General features: G+C 51.2%; 1 protein-coding gene across 3 annotated transcripts in view; it reads left to right on the forward strand.

The window, feature by feature from the left end:
• The first annotated feature begins 5,885 nt into the window (after positions 1–5,885).
• Positions 5,886–18,833, forward strand: part of Fam167a (family with sequence similarity 167 member A) — a 31,363-nt gene continuing 18,415 nt past the window's right edge. For 2 of the 3 annotated variants that reach the window (XM_055610000.1, XM_055610002.1), the window contains exons 1-2: positions 5,886–6,013; positions 10,973–11,068. The gene's annotated coding sequence lies outside the window, so the exon portion shown is untranslated. The remainder of the gene's footprint in view (positions 6,014–10,972; positions 11,069–18,833) is intronic. The other variant, XM_055610001.1, reaches the window with a different exon arrangement.

The following is an 18,833-nucleotide window of genomic DNA, read 5'->3' on the forward strand; positions in this document are numbered from 1 at the left end:
TGTGTGTGTGTGTGTGTGTGTGTGTGTGTGTGTGTGTGTGTGTGTGTAGGCTAGAGAATGTATGCATGCACCCTAGCATCTGCAAATATGAACATCTGACCAGATTTGTGATGTCCAGTCATACATCTGGCTATTGATATGTTTATGTATGTTTGGTCATGCCTGGATGTACAAATGAGGGCAAGAAACATTTTGCAGAAGAAGGTTCAAAACAAGGGTCTTGAAGAATTTTACTTGTGTTTTTTTTAAAATTGTATGTGAGGTGGGGGTGGGGTGGGCAGGGAGTGTATAAAATTCAGCCTGCAGAGGCCATAAGAGGGCATCGGGGTCCCTAGAGGTTGTAAGCCCACTCTATCGGTGGTGGTAGGAACTCAAAGCAGGTCCTTTGCAAGAGCAGCGCATGCTCTTAATGGCTCAGCCATCTTTCCAGCCCCAGAACATATATCTTATCTCAGCCTCTGCCTGGTTTTTGTTTTTGTCATTTGATTTCTTTGGCCTAGTCTGCTGTTTCAGACTCTGAGCCCTTGGAGACCTGAGTACTTGACATGCTTAAGCTGGATCAGCTGCTTGGGGAGAGTAGGAGCTGAGAGGAATGTTTACTATCACACTGAGGCCATGCTGCCACTCTGGGCAAGCTTCAAAGACAAAGCAATGCCTTGTGAGTATATTTTTAAATGGCGCAGAAATATCCACAGGAGAAGTGGCTGGGGGACACTGAGGCAGGATGGGGGAGAATGAGATCTCACAGGGCAGATGCTCTTGAGAGGGGCTTTCCTCATCCCTCTTCCCTCTCTTTCCTCCTCTTCCTCACGTTCTCCTACCCCTTCCAGAAGGACCATCTGCAAGAAAGGCTGTGTGCTGAATAGAAACATTAGCCAGTGGTGGCTCTTGAAGGTCCCTGCCAAAGTGACTTCTCTCTGTGCCTCTAAGTTTCTCCATGGTCTCCAGTATGATAAGCAAGCCCACCCCACCCTGTGTGTCTGGGCTCCTTTGATCCCAGTTTATGACTCCAGTTCTCTGTGAAGCAGAAACAGAGGCAGGCTCCTCACTGTGGGGCAGCAAAATGGCAGCCGACCCTTGCTAGAGTGGCCTGCTACATTCTCAGCCAGGAAGAGCTCTGTGCCCTGCATCCCAATACTATTCCATGTCTGTTGGCACCTCATTCTGTACTGTTCTGTTTTTCTGGTGTCAGATTTCAGATGGGCCAGTCTCAGGCCTAGGCAAATAAAACAGCAGCTAAGACATTTTCAACTCTGCCAGCTAAGGGAGTATTTGCTTGTTAGTCATTAACCTAGACCAGGAAAAAAGCCACACCCCTTCTCAGGTGGCCTCCATGGCAGACAGGATAAGGAGCAACATTAGTGTTTGCCGATGTCCGGCCAACCAATCCACCAGGCATTCATTAGCATTGATTTCTAATCCCCACAACCATGCTTAATGGAAGGCAGGCAGCCTTGGTGTTTGGATAGGGAAACTGAGGCTTAAAGCCTGGCATCTTTGTGCAAAGCAGCCCATTAGCAAGAGGCAGAAGCAGAGGCAGAGCAGGGTAGTTAGCTCAAGTGCAGTACTAGATTCACCAGTACACCATCCACAAAAAGTCAGCGTTGAAGACGAAGATGCACAGAACCCTTTCCCCGACCTGTGTACTGTGTAGAGTGTACTGTGGGCTCTAGACTTCCCGCCTGCTTGTGTAGGCCCATCTTACTGTGGGTTTAAAGTAGATTGCTGTTAAGGTTTGAATGTGAATTCTCCCCATCTGGTGGCACTGTTTGGGGAGGTTGGATGTTTAAGGGCTTTTTGGAGCTAGGCCACAATAGACAGGCTTTGAGTATTGTAGCCCAGCTCTATTTCAGGTCAAAGCTCTTGACTTCCTTGTCATGAAGTCACTGCTCTAAGCTCTTGCTACCATGGCCGACTGGACCACTCTAGACACTATGCCTTTCCCACCAGGATGGGCTGTAATTCTCTGAATCATGAGTCCAGATAAATCCTTCCTCCCTTAGGTTACTCCTCCTGGGATTTGGACACCGAGATGAAGACAGCAGCTACCATAAGCAGGCTTTTCCCTAACATGGAGCCCGCTCCTACCTCCTGACTTGCTCAGTAGTGTCTCAAAGCAAATGCTCATGTGTGCCTCACTGCACTGTTTGTCTTCAGCAGACTTCCTCGGCCTCTTGCTGGTCCAGTTTTGCACTCTCCACAAGAACGGTGCTGCTGTGTGGGTTTTCGGCACCTCCTGTCACCACTGCCAAGATGACGGGTCCTAGGCAATGGGTGCTGAGCATCACAGAACTGGGGTCAGAGGAGGCCAGAGCTGAAATCAGTTGTTTAGATACAAAAGGGGCTAACCTAGTTAGTAACAGTGTTGAGACTGGAGCCTGGATCTCTTGGTTCCTTTCCAGAATTCTCTCATCCTTCAAGGCTTCTTGATGAATGGTGCATGATATAATGTCTGGAAGGCTCCCTCTTGTTCACCAAGGTTGCACACCACAGCTGGTAGCGGTGACTCCTGGTCTCCTCCTAACACTACATGTCCTGAGAAGACCTCTGCTCAGTTGCTGGAACCAGACCTGGAAACACTTTCTCTATTTCAGCTCTTACAAGTGTGCACAGGAGAGAACATGCTCCAAGAGGCCACAGTAGAAGTGGAAAGAAGGATAGTGACAGCCTGGGCTTGTGCACAGGCTGCTGTCATCTGTTCCTTAAGCAAACCACCAACACAGGCTGCAATCACGCCCACAGCTGACATTTGAGAGGCCCAAAGCAAATGCAATGAAGGAGGCCCACGCACCATGTGTCTAAATATTTGAACATTATAAATCAAACTAATAAACTTCGAAATAAGGTTTGTTCTCCCCTCTTGCCTTGAGAAATAGACATTTACAATAACCTCAAAGGCCAGGCTCTGATTTCACATCTTGTGGGGTCCCTGCAGTCTTGGGCTATGAAACTCAAAGGGGCAGAAGGAATGAGGCATGCTCTCTCTTTTCTGTTTTCCCACCCTAGGGACTTAAGTTGGGCAAAGGAGCATCTCAGTCCAGCCTCCATCTGAGTCTCACAGACCACAGGCACACAGGGGAGTAGCCAAACATGACTATTTTGTGTCTATGTGTGTGTACATGTGTGTGTCTGTATATGTGCTTTGTATGTGCATGTGTGTTTGTGTGTGTGTATATATCATCACACATAGTGTTCATACAGGTTCTAGAGATTGACCTCAGGAGTTACTTCTTCCAACACAGCTATTTCTCCAGGAACTTCCTGGATCCTGCTACCAGACTGGAGAGCAAAAAGGAGGTGGGCACTGTGAGAGACACCTCTCGGGCCCACAGCCACTTGATCTGGAGCAGAGCCAGGGTAGAGCTGCCACACGTATCCTCTTACCCACAATCAAGCTAACGTCAAGGAAAGAGTTTCCGCTCATCCACGAAGTCACCGCCTATCAAAGAACCTTAGGGACTGCCTCCCACACCCCAAACACCAGCAAGGCCGACACTTGACCCAGTCCTCCTAACTCCTGAATGTTTGTTGAGCTCCTCCTCTCTGCTACCCCCTTGCCATCCTCTTGGGGAAATTCAAAGCTGATGTCCTTCTCCCCCATCAGCATCTGTATGTCCTTTGCTTCCTGCCTCCAGTGACGGAAAAATCACCTGTTCACAGGTCTCCTTCCTCACATCCCTTCAGGCAGCTTTCCTAAAACACAGGTAAGCTGTGACCCCGCCCTGGGGACTTCACCACATATCACAGTTCAGTCCCTGGCACCTATACTGCTGACCTCAGTCAAAGGAGACTTCCTCTGTGTGTAATTAGGTCCAGTTCATCTTCTCACCCCCAGTACTCCTTGAAGCCTCTCCTGGCCCACACCCACCTAGCTTCTTCCCTCGGCTCGGAGGCATCTGCCCCTTTTCTGACCCCAGCAACAAAGTGAATGTTCTGTTCATTATCTTCCTAGTAACGAGTTGTAACTAGGCTCTGTGCCTAGGGTGACTGGCCCCTAAGTGGACCTAGTGGACTCCCTACAGCACAGGAGCCTGCTGAATGGACCGAGAGATAAGGAGGAATGCCTCAATGACAACCACCTCCTTGTTCCTATTGAAAGTCAGAGTATTATCGTTTGCTGGGGAAAGTCTCTTTCAGGAGCAGCTGGCAGAAGTGGATAGACTCTGGCCCAGGACTTGGCATCCTAATTGCTCTCTGGAGACAAGAGGGGTGTCACCACCCATCCCATAGCCTGGCAAGGTCAAGGTCTTTTATTTAAGGTGGTCCTTCATAAGCCCAGAGTAGGGTCTGATATTTACAAGATATTATTATGAGGGTGGTCAAAGAGCCAACCCAGGAAAATAGTGAAAGATGGGGCACTTTATGTTTTAATTTTAAAACCTCAAAAGGAAAGGGTGGGTTTTTCTTTTGCTTGCCTCAGCATAGCTGCAGATGACTAGGATGAAAGGGGGTGACCCTCAAAGGTAGTGATGAGAAGTGAAGGCCCCCTATCTTCCACCCTGCCTGCTTGTTTGTTGAAAGAGGGGCCTGTTCTCACCCCAGGGTCATGTACAAGTCACAGCGGTTTCTAGCTTCTGACAGGTGAGCAGGGGCCCTCCAGGGACATCCCAGAATGGAATGGCACAAATGATTTGTGGTGAGTAGTGACCTGGTCAATCAAGGCCTTGGCTTCTAGTCGGTTTATGCCCCAAAAGAGGTGCTTTTAATTCCTTGTCTCTGTGTACAGCATCCCTTCATTTTCTACACACACACACACCACGGAGCATGATGCAGACCACCCACACTGCGCTCCATCGAGCGGTGAGCGGGAGGGGTATGCTGGGGGTTGAAGGTCACGCCAGCAAAAGAGGGCAAGGGTCATCCCTTAAAACCACAGCAACTTGACTCAAGAGACAGAACACGCCTTTGGACAAGAGGAGAAGGGGTGGAAGTGACTTAGAGTTATTCACTTGGAAAGACCCTTACACCCTTAGGGACCGAGGGAAGGTGCTAGATCCCAGGTGGTCTGCGACAATGAGACCACCTTCCGGCATCTCCCCAAGGCCTTATGTTCCCGGGGAAGCTGCTCTCCTGTGTGGGCGTCTAACGCCAGCCTGCAGTCAGGCTGCTCCTAAGAGCCTGTAGGCAGGACAGTCTTGCTTCTGTTCTCTGTGGGCCCTCGGTGCTAGCAGCAGTTTGAGGTGCCCACGGAGCAGGGTTGGGCCTCAGGCCTGACCTTGAGAGTATTTGGACAGGTACAACTGCTGCAGTGCCCAAGAATGAGGTGCAGGTGGTTAACGGGGCAATAGGGTCGGGTCAGGCCCACCAGCAGCGCCGGCAGCTCTTTCCCCTTAACGCCCCTAGTCTCAGTTTTCCTATTTGAGAGCTAAGCCGAAAGTGCCCACAAATGCCCACCCAGCTAGAGTCCTGAGATGGTGTGACACGCGCGAGCCAGTGCCAGTCCGTCTGGGTTGGTGTCTGCTGCTGGGATCAGGAACCCAAGCCTTTTGCGGATGGAGTGCAGCCAGCCTTCCCTGCCCTCTCCCACAGCGAACTGCTGACAGTGGCAAAGCCACATTACCATGCTTGGGGCGCGCGGGGGTGTTGGGGTGACGGGACGGGACAGGACTCGGTTAACGAAAAAAAAAAATGAATGTTTGGGTTTGATTTTGTTTGGGGCTTGCTGAGAGCTCCTGTTTGGACTGGGCCCTGGCACAAGGAAGAAGACTCGGGGGTCTTTAGGACCCGGGCGCGCTCGGACCAGCTTTGCCGGGGACCTGCCGTGGCTTGAATGGGAGGCGGGCGGCGGCGCCAGGAGGCTGGCGGCGGAATAGCTCTGCGGTCGCCAGGCAACCGCCCTGACGCAACGCAAAAGAACGTCCCTTCAAAAGAGAACGGTGCGGAGAATTCTCAGTGCTCGGGAGCTCGGGAGCTCGGGAGCTCGGGAGCTCGGGAGGCGGGAGCCGAGCTCCGAGGGCGGGCGCGGGCTGACAGCGGGGACCGCGACGCGGACGACTCGACTCGGGCGCGAGAGGTGGGTTCGCGGCGGTGCGGGTTGGCCGAGGCGCTCGAGCGCCCACGTTTTCAGAGCGGGCAGTGGGGGGCTCTGGATCTCACAGCCCTGGGGGGCGGACACCGCCGTAGGACAGCGTGGTCCCTTCTCATTTGTTCCTGGTGTTTCAGGCCTCTCTGGAAGGCGTGGTGTATCAGGTGTGGGACTCCATGCCTTAGATCCCAGCTCTCTGTTGATCCTCCCAGGGCTATGTAGGATTCCCGGTGGGGACTTGGGGGTCTGTAATCCGAGAGAGAGGAACCCCTTGAGACTTTGGTTCAGATCTACTCATCTAGGCTGGTGACCCCAACACCTGTTCTTCTAAGAGAGATGAGAGTTCCTGGCCTCAAAGGTTCAGTCCCTAACTCTGAAGTGACCCAGGGCGCTTAGCTCCATGGCACCCCAAGAATGAGACCAGGGACACCCAGGGACCGCACACCCAAATGTTGCTCAGGGAATGAGCAGGTCAGCCATGAAGCCGGGCGTTTGAATGGCCAGAAAGAACAAGGGGCTGTTACAGATGGGCCATGGGGGTCGGCTTTCTCTCAGATGTGGTTTCTGGGTGCATCAGTTCTGTTGTGGGTAATCCCTCCTGGGGACATCTGGAAGATGAGTTGGCTCCAGCTGGTGTCCACAGCTTCTTACGCTTACAGCAGGTTCTGTCTATCCCCAAACCATCATTCCTGGAGAGTCCTGGATGAAACCAAGTCCTGTACAGAATGCCCGGTAGATGTGGCTCCAAAGTAGCTTCTCTTCCTACACACCAGAGTTCTCCCCTCCCCTCTTTTCTCCTCCCTTCTCTCCTCTCTTCTCCTCTTTCCTCTCTATCGCCTACCAGGCTTAGCACTCACACCTGTCAAAGCCCTGGCAAGCCCATGGTAACTAAGGTACCTGCTAACCTGTCCTCGTCCTCGGGATGGGAGATCCCGCCAGAGTGGTTTTCAAGAGCTTGGCAAAGCAACTACAGTGCTGTGGCTTCAAGCAGTAAAAAGTGACAGTGCTTCTCTCCAGAGTGGTTTCTACTGATCTCACTGCTGAGAACCCGTGGTATCCTTGGTCACTTGAGCCTTACAATTACCCTCTAAGGAGACAGCATGCATCTTTGTAGTCTGAGAAGCAAAGAAACTTGGAGCAGATTGTGTGGCTTTGGGAAATGCAGAGGCATCCGTGTGCCTAACTCCCTGCACTGCAGAAACACTCTTAGAGGAAGATTGTTTCGGGAGGCCAGGGGATCCACTGTGGCCCAGAGACAGGAAGCGACTATTCACACCCACATGAAATCACAGTCACGAGGGGCACTTTTCACGGCCTAAGAAAGTTCCCTGCACCCAGCACTGCATTAACTGGACTTGGTAGCACATCCCTGTAATCCCAGCACTTGGGAGTTGGAGGCAAGAGGTCCAGAAGTTCAAGAACAGCCTTGGTTAGGGCTGGAGAGATGGCTCGGTGGTTAAGAATACTGTCTGCTCTTCCAGAGGTCCTGAGTTCAATTCTGGGGGCAACCACATGGTGGCTCATAACCATCTATTATGTGAACTGAATGCCCTCTTCTGGCATGCAGATGTAAATGCAGAGAGAGCACCCATATACATAAAATAAATAAATCTTAAAAAAAATTATCCTTGGTTACCTAGAAAGTTTAAGACCAGCTTGGGCTACAGGAGACCCCATTTAAAAAAAAAAAAAAAGAAGTAACTGCATTCTCATACCCAAGTGCACTTTAAGTCACTGAGGAAGGCAGATCCATTTTGAAGGAGACCAAGAAGGATGAGATTGGCTCAGCTTAAGGGAAACAGGAAAGCTAGGCTAGCAGGCTAGAGTTTAGCAGGAAGTGGCAGTTGAGCCTTGCTACTTGGCGGTCACCTGTAGCCTCTGAGCTTCCATAAGGGCTAGGTTGACAGGATCTGGGGAATTGAACCAGGGGTCCTGCTCCTTAAGGACCAATTCTCTCCCCAGTAACGGTTACCTATTCCCTTTTGAGTAAAGAACAAAGGAAAGGAGAGGGAAGAGGACACCAGGGGTCAGAGGTTGTATGACCCTTCCTATTCCCACCCTGTCCTCCTGAGCACCACACCCTACCATGCCACCATGCCAGATCACCTCAGGAGCAGCTCTGTAGACAGTCTCCCTGAGTCCCATGAGCATCAGGGGAGTCCCCTGTTCTTTAAGATAGCTCCCCTGCATCAGGCCCTCTTGACACTTCAGCCTCTCCAAAAGTCCCCTGGCATATGATAACTTCCTTTATGGAGGGATATCCAGAGTACCACCCAGGGGAAAGCTTCTATTTCTCACCTCAGACTGGTAGACTGAGCCCTCCTTCCTCCCTGGGGCTAAAAACTCTTCAGGATACCCTGATGTGTATGTGGGAGCTGCTTGGTGGTGGATCCTCAGAACTCCCTTCCAGGATGTGTTCCGTGGGCTGTAGGGCAAACCTGGGTCAAACCTCATTTTCCAGGCTGAAGGGCAGACCAGCATGAGTCCTATGCAGTGGCCACTGTTCCGACTCTTAAAGGCTGGCCTGTATTTCCTCATTCCAAGAAGTCAGCAGAGCCTCTGAGAAGTGCCTGCGGACAGACAAATGGCAGCTGGAAGGACCTGGGTGGGACAGTAGGTGTAAAAACCTTGAGCAAGTTGTGATGAAGACTGGCATGGCCAGGAGGCCACAGAAGTGGGGGCTGGCTTTTCCATATTTACCACCAAGTCAGAAGTGACATCAGATGCCTAGCCTTTGAGCGTGCACAGATGCGGAACCCCAGGGACATAAGACAGACATAAGCCTGACCAAACCAAGTAGTCAGAGAGGCAGATGCTCCTGGCTCAGAGCTGGCTGTGCTGTCACCTCATCTGTCTTGTAGACTGGTTGGTAGCAGCTGCTGAAAACATGGCGGAAGGTGACTGCAAGCCTGTTACAAGTTTGAGTGAAGGCAAGCCTGACAGCGAGTTCTGCCCACACGTAGGCATCTTTGGATGTGTTTGCTTCCAAAGCTCCAGCAGGTCCTGGGGGGCTTTCTGACATCCCAGACATCTGCCTCTGGGTACCCTGACCACCCCATCCTTGGAGTACTCCCTAGATGCTTTTACAAGTCCATCTGTCCCTCAACATCACCCATCAACCCCTCCCTCTGGAATACCTCAGTCTTCAAAAAGATCAGAAAAAAGAACGTGTTTGCTTTGCTGATTGCTGGGTGGTCGCACTGCCAGGGAGAACAGCAGCACACCTGCACTGCTGCCTCTGGAAGGGGTGGGGATTTCCCACCCAACGAACCGTGGAAGGACGGAGTCTCCATTTGAATGCAGCTGGGCACAGCTAGCCTGATGAAACCACTCAGAACAGGTCTCTTTAACCTCAGAGTCTTTTAGGATCAAGAAGAGCACCATGTGGAGGATTTTTATAATGGTGGCCTTGGCCTCAAGGAACGAAGACTCTGGTCAGGGCTGTGGAAGAATAAATTTGTACAGGGCACTAAGTCGGTGCCCTGCCTGTCTTAGAGCATACAGACATGCTTTGCTGAGTGGTAGTGGTTGAGAAGCTGCTTTCCCAAGGGACAAGAAAAGGAGAACACCGGCTGGGCACAGTCCAGGGCAAGAGGTAGCAGTCCATCTTGGCCACAGCATGCTCCTGCAGGCAGCTGCAGGCCACTCTGGGCATCCCCATCCTGACTTAGAGCAGCTGTGATCCTACTGCACCCTTCACTGAGTCCCATCCAAACTCCAGAAAACCCAAAGACCCTCCAACCCCCGGGCAGTCAGCATACCCAGATAGTGTGTGGAGTAGTGTACGGTGCTCGAGTAGACAGACTGTGCACCGGGAATTTTCTTTAAAGTCCTTGCAAAAACAGTTGGGCCACCAGGAGCTTGCAGAATGAAATAGAAAACAAATAGAACAGATCCCCACTTGAACCAGGCTTTGTTGATTCTGCTTGTTTCAAGTTGGAGCCTATTATCATCGATTTGAATAGGTTTAACTGCCTTGTTTGGGGGGGGGGCTGGGACAAATGCCACTTGGGATATTTTCCAGTGGACTGCTATGTCCTTAACTGTGATGTGGTACCTGAGTTTCCTGGGAAGCATGCACTGCTCCTGTAGCGAGGGCACACACCCCAGCTGCCTTCTGCTTTTAGAGCTACAAACTGCCCCAGAGGCCATTCTGTGTCTGATTCCGTGGAGCTACTCTGGTCTTTGGAGAGAGTTCTGTGGTCACATGGGATGGGTGGCTAAGACAGTGGCAGACTACCTTACCAAGGCTCCTCTTTCCAGGAGGACCTCCTTCCTCCTCTCCATTTCTCAAGGCTCCTTACCGCCCCTTTATTCTGCCTCTCAGTTACCTTCCTCCACATTTGCCAGAGAACTCCTAGCCCAGGGCTATGGAGGGGACAAAATGAGGAGTCTGGGTGTCCCCATAGCCCTCTTCCTTCTTGCAGCAGCCCCATGCTTTCTGCCCTCCTTTCACGGCTGATGCAAATTAGCTATATGGACTCCGGGAGCCATTACCTCTCCCATACCCACAGAAAAACACACATCTTTCTTGGCCGTTTTCTGGGCAACTTTTTTCACTGGGCAAAATGAATGCAAACTCATAGGCGTCTTGCAGGAAGCCCATGGAGCCGAGCTTATCAATTATTCAGCACTGACCTAACACTTTGCATTTGCAAAGGTCTTTATAAGTATTTTTATAGATTCTTTGCCCATAGTATCTCACAGTGGCAAAACAAGGCTCCTGGTCTCTTAGACAATGAAAGCAGGACTCTGAAGATTCAAATCCAAGTCTAGTTAGCCCCACGAATGGAGCCATGTGATTCTGGGCTGGTCTCATGATGTCTCTCTCTGGTTTGGGGTTTCTATGGGGCCTGACTGTTAGGAAGGTTTATTTAGCCCAGGCCACAGAAAAAGTTTATAAGTGGCAGTGTGGTTTGAAAATGTTTGTGGATGATCTTATTTCAGGTATGCAGCTAGAAGCATTGAATCCTGAGTGGAGGGGCAGCCATTAGCACACTGAAAGCCAAGCCCTTCTGGGTGAAGGTCCCTGGGAGAACGCAGGTAAGCGGCTTCCGTTGCCTGCGTCTCTGAAATGTGATTACCCACCCACTGGCTGCTACGACCTGAGAAGCTGTCCCAGAAGGGAGTGGAGGCACGTGCACACGCAGCGTGTTCACTGAGAGCTCAACAGCAGCTCTTGGGTCGTGTCTATCCAGGGAGGTCGGCTTGGGGCTGACGCCTTTCTCCTCATCCCCAGGCCAAGCCTTCCCTGAGTGCTTGTTTCCATCTCCCTCAGGAATGCTGCGATCCCAAGGGGAGAACAGCTGGGGCTGCCCAAGCATCCCCATGACTTTTATCGGACCCTGTGGTGTCTTCTCGTCGTCCCACACTGGAGCCCTCAGGCCTAGCTTCAGGACTGCCTCACTTAGATAGTTAATGAATGAGCTGCCTCCCCTCCCCCACACCCCTCCCCCCCACAGGCAGAACTCAGTTCTGCACCGTACAAGTTTCAAGAGTCATGTAGCAGAACCTGCCTCAAGCTCATGTCCCCATAGCAAAGCCTATTTGCAGAGGAGGACCCCAGTCAGCCTCTTTGGAAGGAAGGAATGGATTTTCGTGGTGCTTTGGATTGCAGGAAGCAGCTATCCAGGCAGCACCCAGATGGCTTCATGGTTGCCCTGGATGGGGACACACATACACACACAAACACACACTAACATAATTAGCCCTCTCCTTGCCCACAACTATGGCCAGGGACACCCCATTTCAGGTGCTCCCAACTGACTAGGAACTGGAATAAAGATGGGCCTGGGAAGGGGAAAGATGACTGGTGGAGGGCCAGATCAGCGGGTGTCCCTCCTGCTTTAGTTACCATGGCAACTCCAAGGAGAAGGAAAAGGGCTCTGGGTAGTGCCCAGCTTGTGTCAGCAGCTCTGAGCGGGGAGAGGGGGGGTGGGCGGAGGGGGGAGCTGTGTCCCCCTCCTCTCACCCCTAGCTGGTCAGTGCTGAGGCCCATCTGTCAAGCATGGCTGGTCATTATGGCAGACCACACCTTCCAGGTTGTGTGAGCTGGACAGGAGCTCCCCACCCCATGTAAGATAAGCATTAGGTTTATCTTTAAACCTGGGCAGATAAGCCTTCTGCCACCTGAGAAAACTGTAGAGCTCACTGCATGCCTTTCCCTCCTCATTTCATCCACCCCCCGGCTCTATGACAGCTTCATCTTCAGAGAAGGAGCCCAGAGACAAGGAGGTGAATGTAGGCTGTGAACTCAACTCGCTTTGTCCTCCACTCCACAGCCTTGGGGACCGCTCAGAGCACAGCCTGTGGGTAGAAACAGAGGGTGCCATGGGGGCTGCCTACCCTAGCATGTTGATTAGGAGGCCAGAGACATTGTCCTTAGTTGTTTTACAACGTTCTGATGGAACGTTGCTACTTGTTGACATGCAAATGCACTCAGCAGAGTTACACAGACTTCCTTGTACTCACGTGAGTCTGTCCACTGACCGGGCCTGGTCTGACTCAGCTGTACGGTGTTGGGCAGCCAGACGGGATTGGAGTGTGAAAGCCAGACTCGCTGAAGAGAGCCCATTCCCTATATCTGCCTTGCTAAGAAAAGTCAGATCCTGAAGGGGGGGGGGGGGCTTAATCCGTGGTGTGGCCAGTTCTTCATTCCAGAAGTTTCTCTAAATGACTAAGCGAGCAACACCAGCCCATGGCAAGTTTTCTGAATGGGTGGGACTTAGAAGGGAAGTAGCTAGCCCTGTCCGGATAGCATGTTCTGGAAAGTAGTACAGCAGCCCCGAGGAATGTGCTGGGAAGCTGTTGGGCTGTCACCAAGATAACCTAAGCTGCGGGCTGATCACTCAGTCCCCAACTCACTTTGTCCAACTGTGTAGTCTAGAAGACCTGACCTCAACCTTCCTCGTTGGATACATGTGGCATGTGGTCACAGTCAAGGCGGTCCTTGAGGTGGGGACAGCATCTCTGGACTGCAAGAGCTGGGACAGAGCTATCTATCTCCAAGACAGGTGTCTGCCAGAGGATATATGAGCCCTGTCCTGTTGGGATATATAACAATGGGGAAACCCTAGCCCTTAGCCCCAAGCTCAACCATGCTGACATCATCCCATTCACATCCACCTGGTTCCCTTACTCTGCTAGTTCTTCCTCATCTACATGCCTGTTTCTCTATATGCTGAGGTGAGTAGGCAGTCACCTCTTTTTTTCAGAGTGATAGGTATTAGAATCTTGGCAGTGTTAAATAATACTAGAAGCACAGTTGCCGGGGCAGGATCCAAATACTGTAGATGCTAGTGGAATCTCCAGAGAAGCATTCAAGGGCATGAGGCAAGAGGTGACTTAGAAGGAGACAGCATTTGTATACCTTGTCTCAGGCCTAAGGTGAGGAGTGTTGGGGTGCCATAGGTATCAGTGGAGAAGGCGTGTCGGGGTATAGCAGCCATCAGTGGGAAGCTGGCAGAAGACGGAGAACTCTCAGCTCTCCCCAGTAGGCCCCTGTTCCCAAGAGCCAGCCTCTTCAGCCTTGGGAGATCTTGCAGAGTCAGAACAATTGAGGCTCAACTGTGTTAAAGCCCTCTGGGGTGTGGATGTCCTGCCTGTGCTGAACCTGGAGCACCCCATCTGTCCCTATCTTGTGCCTTACTTGTCCCTAAGTAATGTGCCTTGTTTCCTGGGTGAAGATTACAGAGACTTGCTGCTATTCCTGGGCTGGGGTTTGGTAACACAGGTCTTTTGCTTCCAACCTGTAAAATCAACCCAGAGCAGTCGAGTTCTTGTACCTCTTTCTGGCAGCAGAAAAACAGTCTCCAGATGACATCAAGAGTTAATATCGAGAATGTCCCACTGGTTTGGACTGTAAGAAATCCATATGGACTGGCTATAGGAAGTAGATTATAGCAGGAGGCCATACCCCTGGGTATGAGTCTTGCTGTGGGGATTGTCACCTTGCTGTCGTAGCCCAAGAGAGGCACAGCTCCAAATAGCACTTTATGCTGGCCACACAATACAAATGTTTGTCCCAGGTAGGGCAGCCCGTTGGGGAAGGCACAGAGTGTATCTTCTTCCTCACAATGACCCCCGGGTGGCATTTCAGCTAGAAGGAGCAGAGGAAGTGTAATTAGCCACACATGGCAAACTGTCACCCTGTCCTCACCAGGTGCCACTTTTGCTGTTGACTGTAAATTAGCAAACAAGTATGAATGCAGACAGACTCAGTAAAATATTTACTAAGAAGGGGGTGACTGCCCGTCCTGTTAGTTCTCAATCACAGGTGGCACGCCTCTCCAAGGGACACATGGAAATGTGGGAGAAGCGAGTCTTTTGGGTGTCAGAACTTTTCATGACATTGTTTGACTCTCAGTTATATTTGTTGCCCGTGCAAATGAGCTGTGCCACCCCCACTGTGGCCAGGGCTCCTTAGTGTAGGCAACAGAAAGCAGCATGGTTGTAGGCATATTGGGCAGCCATCGGAAGAGAGAAGAGGTAAGGGCCAAGGAATAAAGCAGGCAGACACAGGACAATACCAGAAGTCAGAGCCAGCCCCTCGTTATTTGGTAGAGACCGTTGGCTAAGACCTCTGCATTCACAACTGTCTTGGGACTGGCATCCAAATGGCCACATGTGAATTCTCACTGGCTCTTCATCTGGGCCTCACACACTCTGAATTCAGAGCCCAGGCCTCTGATTGGTCAAGCTCAAGCCACATGCTTAAATATAATAATCAGGCCCTCAGCAGAAGAAGGGGACTGGGGGCTGGTCAGGTCGTCCCAGAAAACAGACACAATGGGTGTCTGGCCTGGCCTGCTTCCACACAACATGGGAGCTCCGTGTAGACAGCAAAGTTGGGGCTTAGTTGTGGTATAGAAATGAAAGCCAATACTAGCAAGCATTTGCTATGTCCTTTTACTTCCTTTCCCTACTGTGTGTTTCTGCTAGCCAGGTATAAGTGTCAGGAATCCAGCTGGAAGTAGCTTAGGTCCCAGATGAGAATCTGAAGTGCTGTATCATCAAAGCCAAGGTTGTAGGTTGTGGGTAGCTGAACAAATGTCTATTCACCTCAGGTGGGGAATCAGTGACAACCAAAGAAATGATGTACCCAAGTCTGGCTTAGTGAACCAATGGAGTTAGGTAACAATTAGAGTTACCTATAGAAACATTGCTCCTTCTATACCGATGAAGGATATGCCCATCTTCCTCTATCAATTATTAATTGCTGATATGCCTCAGGAAAGGTGGGCCTCGTGAGCGCCTCCCTCTCATGATGGAATACTAATGAGCCCAGTCTTGTATGGGTCTTCTCTGGGTTATATCAGCTGCTGAGAGTTCAAGAGGGCAACAGTCTCGTTCTGCCCAGAGAACAGTGTTCCACAACAGTCAGGCTTCTAACAAGGTCTACTTGAGGGCCTCAAACTGTCTTGTGTGTTTCATGTTGTACACAGGTAAATGTTTTCCCTGTGTTAGCAAGAGGCCCTTAATAACCCCAGTGACTGCTGGGAGTAAGGCCAGCTTGGGGTAAGGAGCACTCTTACTCATTAAGAGTTAAGTCATATGACTATTCCTGATGTGGGAGGGAATGTGCCCTAGGAACTGAGGGGTAGGGTTCCTCAAAACAAAGTGGAATGGTCTTTCTGGAGGACAGATGGCAGGAGAAGGTGCCAGTGGAAATGACCCCATCCAATGCTGAGCACCAAGGAAGTCCTCTCTGCTTCAGTTCAAAGTCCATGGCCCAAGCTGCAGCTGTTCCTGATTTGCCTGGAGAAGGGGAAAGGAGGCTTCCAATCTGTATCCAGGCACACAGGTACACAGACATAGGCTTGTTCAGGGACTTCCCAGTCAGGGCAGGGGAGGGGTAGGTGTGGCAGGTCCTGAGGACAGATAGAGGAGATGTCCACAGGAAGCCTGGGGGCTGCACTTCTGCTTCTCTGAGCCCGTTTAGCTGGCACACACTTGAGCAAGTACAGGCTGCAGAGACAGGGGTCTGTCTTCGTACCCACTCATTCCAGTTGATTTCAGGGGGCAGCAGTGTGCCAAGTCCTGGGTCTAGGACCAAAGTCCTGGTTCACACTGCGAACATCACAGCGTGGTAGAGGAGACCATCACGAAGGTCTTGATGGGGGCTGGAGAGGTAGTGCAGTGGTTAAGAGCACTGGCTGCCCTTCCAGGGGACCCAGGTTCAACTCCTAGCACCAGCATGGTGGCTAACTGCTGTCTGTAACTCCGCTTCTTGGAGATATGACAACCTCTTCTGGCCTCCTCAGGCACTGCACACATGTGGTACCCAGGCATAAATGCAGGTCAAACACCCCTACACATAAAATACAAAGAAATCTATAAAAATTGAAGATCCCTGGTATAAATGTGATGGTCTAAGAGGGGCAAGAAATCCTAAATACAGACACTAAGGGCTCAAGTCCCAACTTCATCATTGACTAGCTCTGTGACCTTAGGCAAATGACTACACCTGTCTGGGCTTCAGTATCCTCATCTGTACAATGGAGACGATAGTTTGTGCTTCATAGACTTCTATGTGCCTTCTTGTGTTAGGGCAGGCTTAATTTTTAGAATGACTCCTGGTATGGTTGCTCTGAGTAAGCATTAGCTAATCTTGTGGTGACATCATTGTTTTCCCGTGTGCTGTCATTACCAGAACACACTACTCAGCCAGCAAAGATTAAAGTAAGCTTCCGGAAGGAGAAGGGCCTCAAATCCCTGAGAACTGAGTTAGGAAGGGGGTGGGAGAGAAACAGCTGTTCAAAGTCAGAGGACTTAAGGGAGGCAGGAGAAGCAGAGTGTGTGTGTGTTTGTGTGTGTGTGTGTGTGCGTGTGTGTGCATGTGTTAGATTGTATCTCCTGAAGAGGAAATGATGGGTTCCAGTGGAAAGAGTAGGGGAGAGTATTAGCCAACAGACCCCTAGCTTTCCTCTGCCCAGGAGCTCATTGGGGAAGTGGGCTTTCGGGCTTTCTGGATGAACAAATTAGCTCATAATGAGACAAGGTGTTGGCTGATGGAACGGTACCTACCCACCTCCTCCAGCAGCCTAGGCATTAGCTCACAGCTGGCAACGCCTCTTGTGCTATCCTGAGAGCCAGGGAGCATGTCTGAACAACTGTCCTGTGTGCAGAGTGGGTCCCCAGGCCCACACATCTTCAGAAAGGCAGACACACCTGCAAGACTTGTCCCTGCTACTAACGGGATGCCTGCCACAAGAGGCATACCCAAGCCTGATGGCATTAAGGGATTGCGTTCTTCCTCTTGGTGCCCTGGGACTCAGGTCTGAGAATGCCCTTTGGCCTTCTACTTTGCTCTGAGCTCACTGGCCCCAGGAGAGTCTAGGCTAGGTAAAAAGCCTGTTGCTCAGCTCTTCCTAAGTCCAGGTTCAGGAACACCCTAGTGTATCAAGAAAGAAAGACAAAAGGGCCCTGCTGTCATTATGCCCACCCAAGAAGTTTCCTGTGGATGGCACCTGTCCCAAACACCCATCCAGTACCTTGCCACCAGCTCAGGAGGAAGCTAGCTAAGATGCCCACTTAGTGGGCAGTTGGTGACGAACCTTTCTCTGGGCACCTCTCCAGGCCTGTGTGGGTTACATTCCAGCCCAACTCCTACACCCAGTTATAGAGGAAGGAAGAAATCCTCTGGGCCTCTTCTGACACCAGGGTCATTTGATTTCCAAGGAAAGCTGAAAAACAGCAGAGACAACTCGGGTAACCCAAAAGGTCAAGGACCCACAGATGACAGCTCAGGGCAGTGGTGGTGGTGGTGGTGGGGGGGACTGGAAGGTGGCACCATCAATGAGTCACCTCCACTTTACAGCCTTTTAAAACGTAATTGTATCTAGGCTTCCTGCGTGTTGGGTGCAGTCCTAACAGCACCGTTGCTTTGTTTAAGCTCAGATTACCTACACCATTCACAGAGGCCTTCACTTTGTCGGTCCTCTGTAGCCAGCATCCCGAAATCCTTAGGAACTTCTTTCTTTTTTAAACCAAGAGCCCAGTGTTTCCATTTTACACCGAGCTCAGTCTGCAGCTTGTGCAGGTTCTAGCTGTACCAACATCTCGGAGGAGTATGGAGAGGCATGGGGCGGTCTTGAAGCCACTGACCCACAGCACAGACATATCCAGCTGTCTTCCGTCTTGGAGCTGGGTACAGAGAAATGGACTGGAACTAGATGGAGCTGTGTGTCCAGGTCTCAGATAGCAACTGCCTATGGCTAGCTCATGGAAACACCTCGCTTTTCCCATATCTGTGACCCTTACTTTGTAGTGCCCGTTCTCGTGCTTGTCTCTGGGATTAGGGTGTGGCTGGAGAAAGCCAGAGTATGTCCCCCCAACCCTGTATGGCCACCATGAAAGTAGAGGATCAAAGGCTGTCCTAAACTGACACATCTCATGGAGCTCTTGTGCCAGCCTTCTCTGAGTCTGTTCAGAAGTTGTAATTAAAACAAAGCCACACAGTGCGACTCAAGGGGAGACCCTTACCTAACCCTTGAGGCTTCGCCTTCTGCAGAGAAGCATGCAGGGACGGCCTTCCCACCTGTATCTTCTCTCCCAAGCTTTGGTGAGTAGGGGGCCTGCTCATGAGCCTGTCTAAACTGGACTTTCTCCACAAAGCTCTGCTGGCTGTGAGAGCGTCCTTGTCTGGGGAAGGAAGCTTTCTAGGGCTCAGATGCCAGGTGTGCTGAGAATGAAGGCTGGCACCTCGGCACATAAAGCAGACGGCAGGCACCTGGGAGAGGCCTCAGAAAGCCGCTCCCGAGTTTTCACACTTGGAGAGATCTGAGGAAGGCGATCGTGAGAAACTGCT

This window comes from Psammomys obesus, unplaced genomic scaffold (assembly GCF_907164565.1).
Source record: "Psammomys obesus unplaced genomic scaffold, mPsaObe1.curated_primary_1811, whole genome shotgun sequence".
Taxonomy (NCBI): domain Eukaryota; kingdom Metazoa; phylum Chordata; class Mammalia; order Rodentia; family Muridae; genus Psammomys; species Psammomys obesus.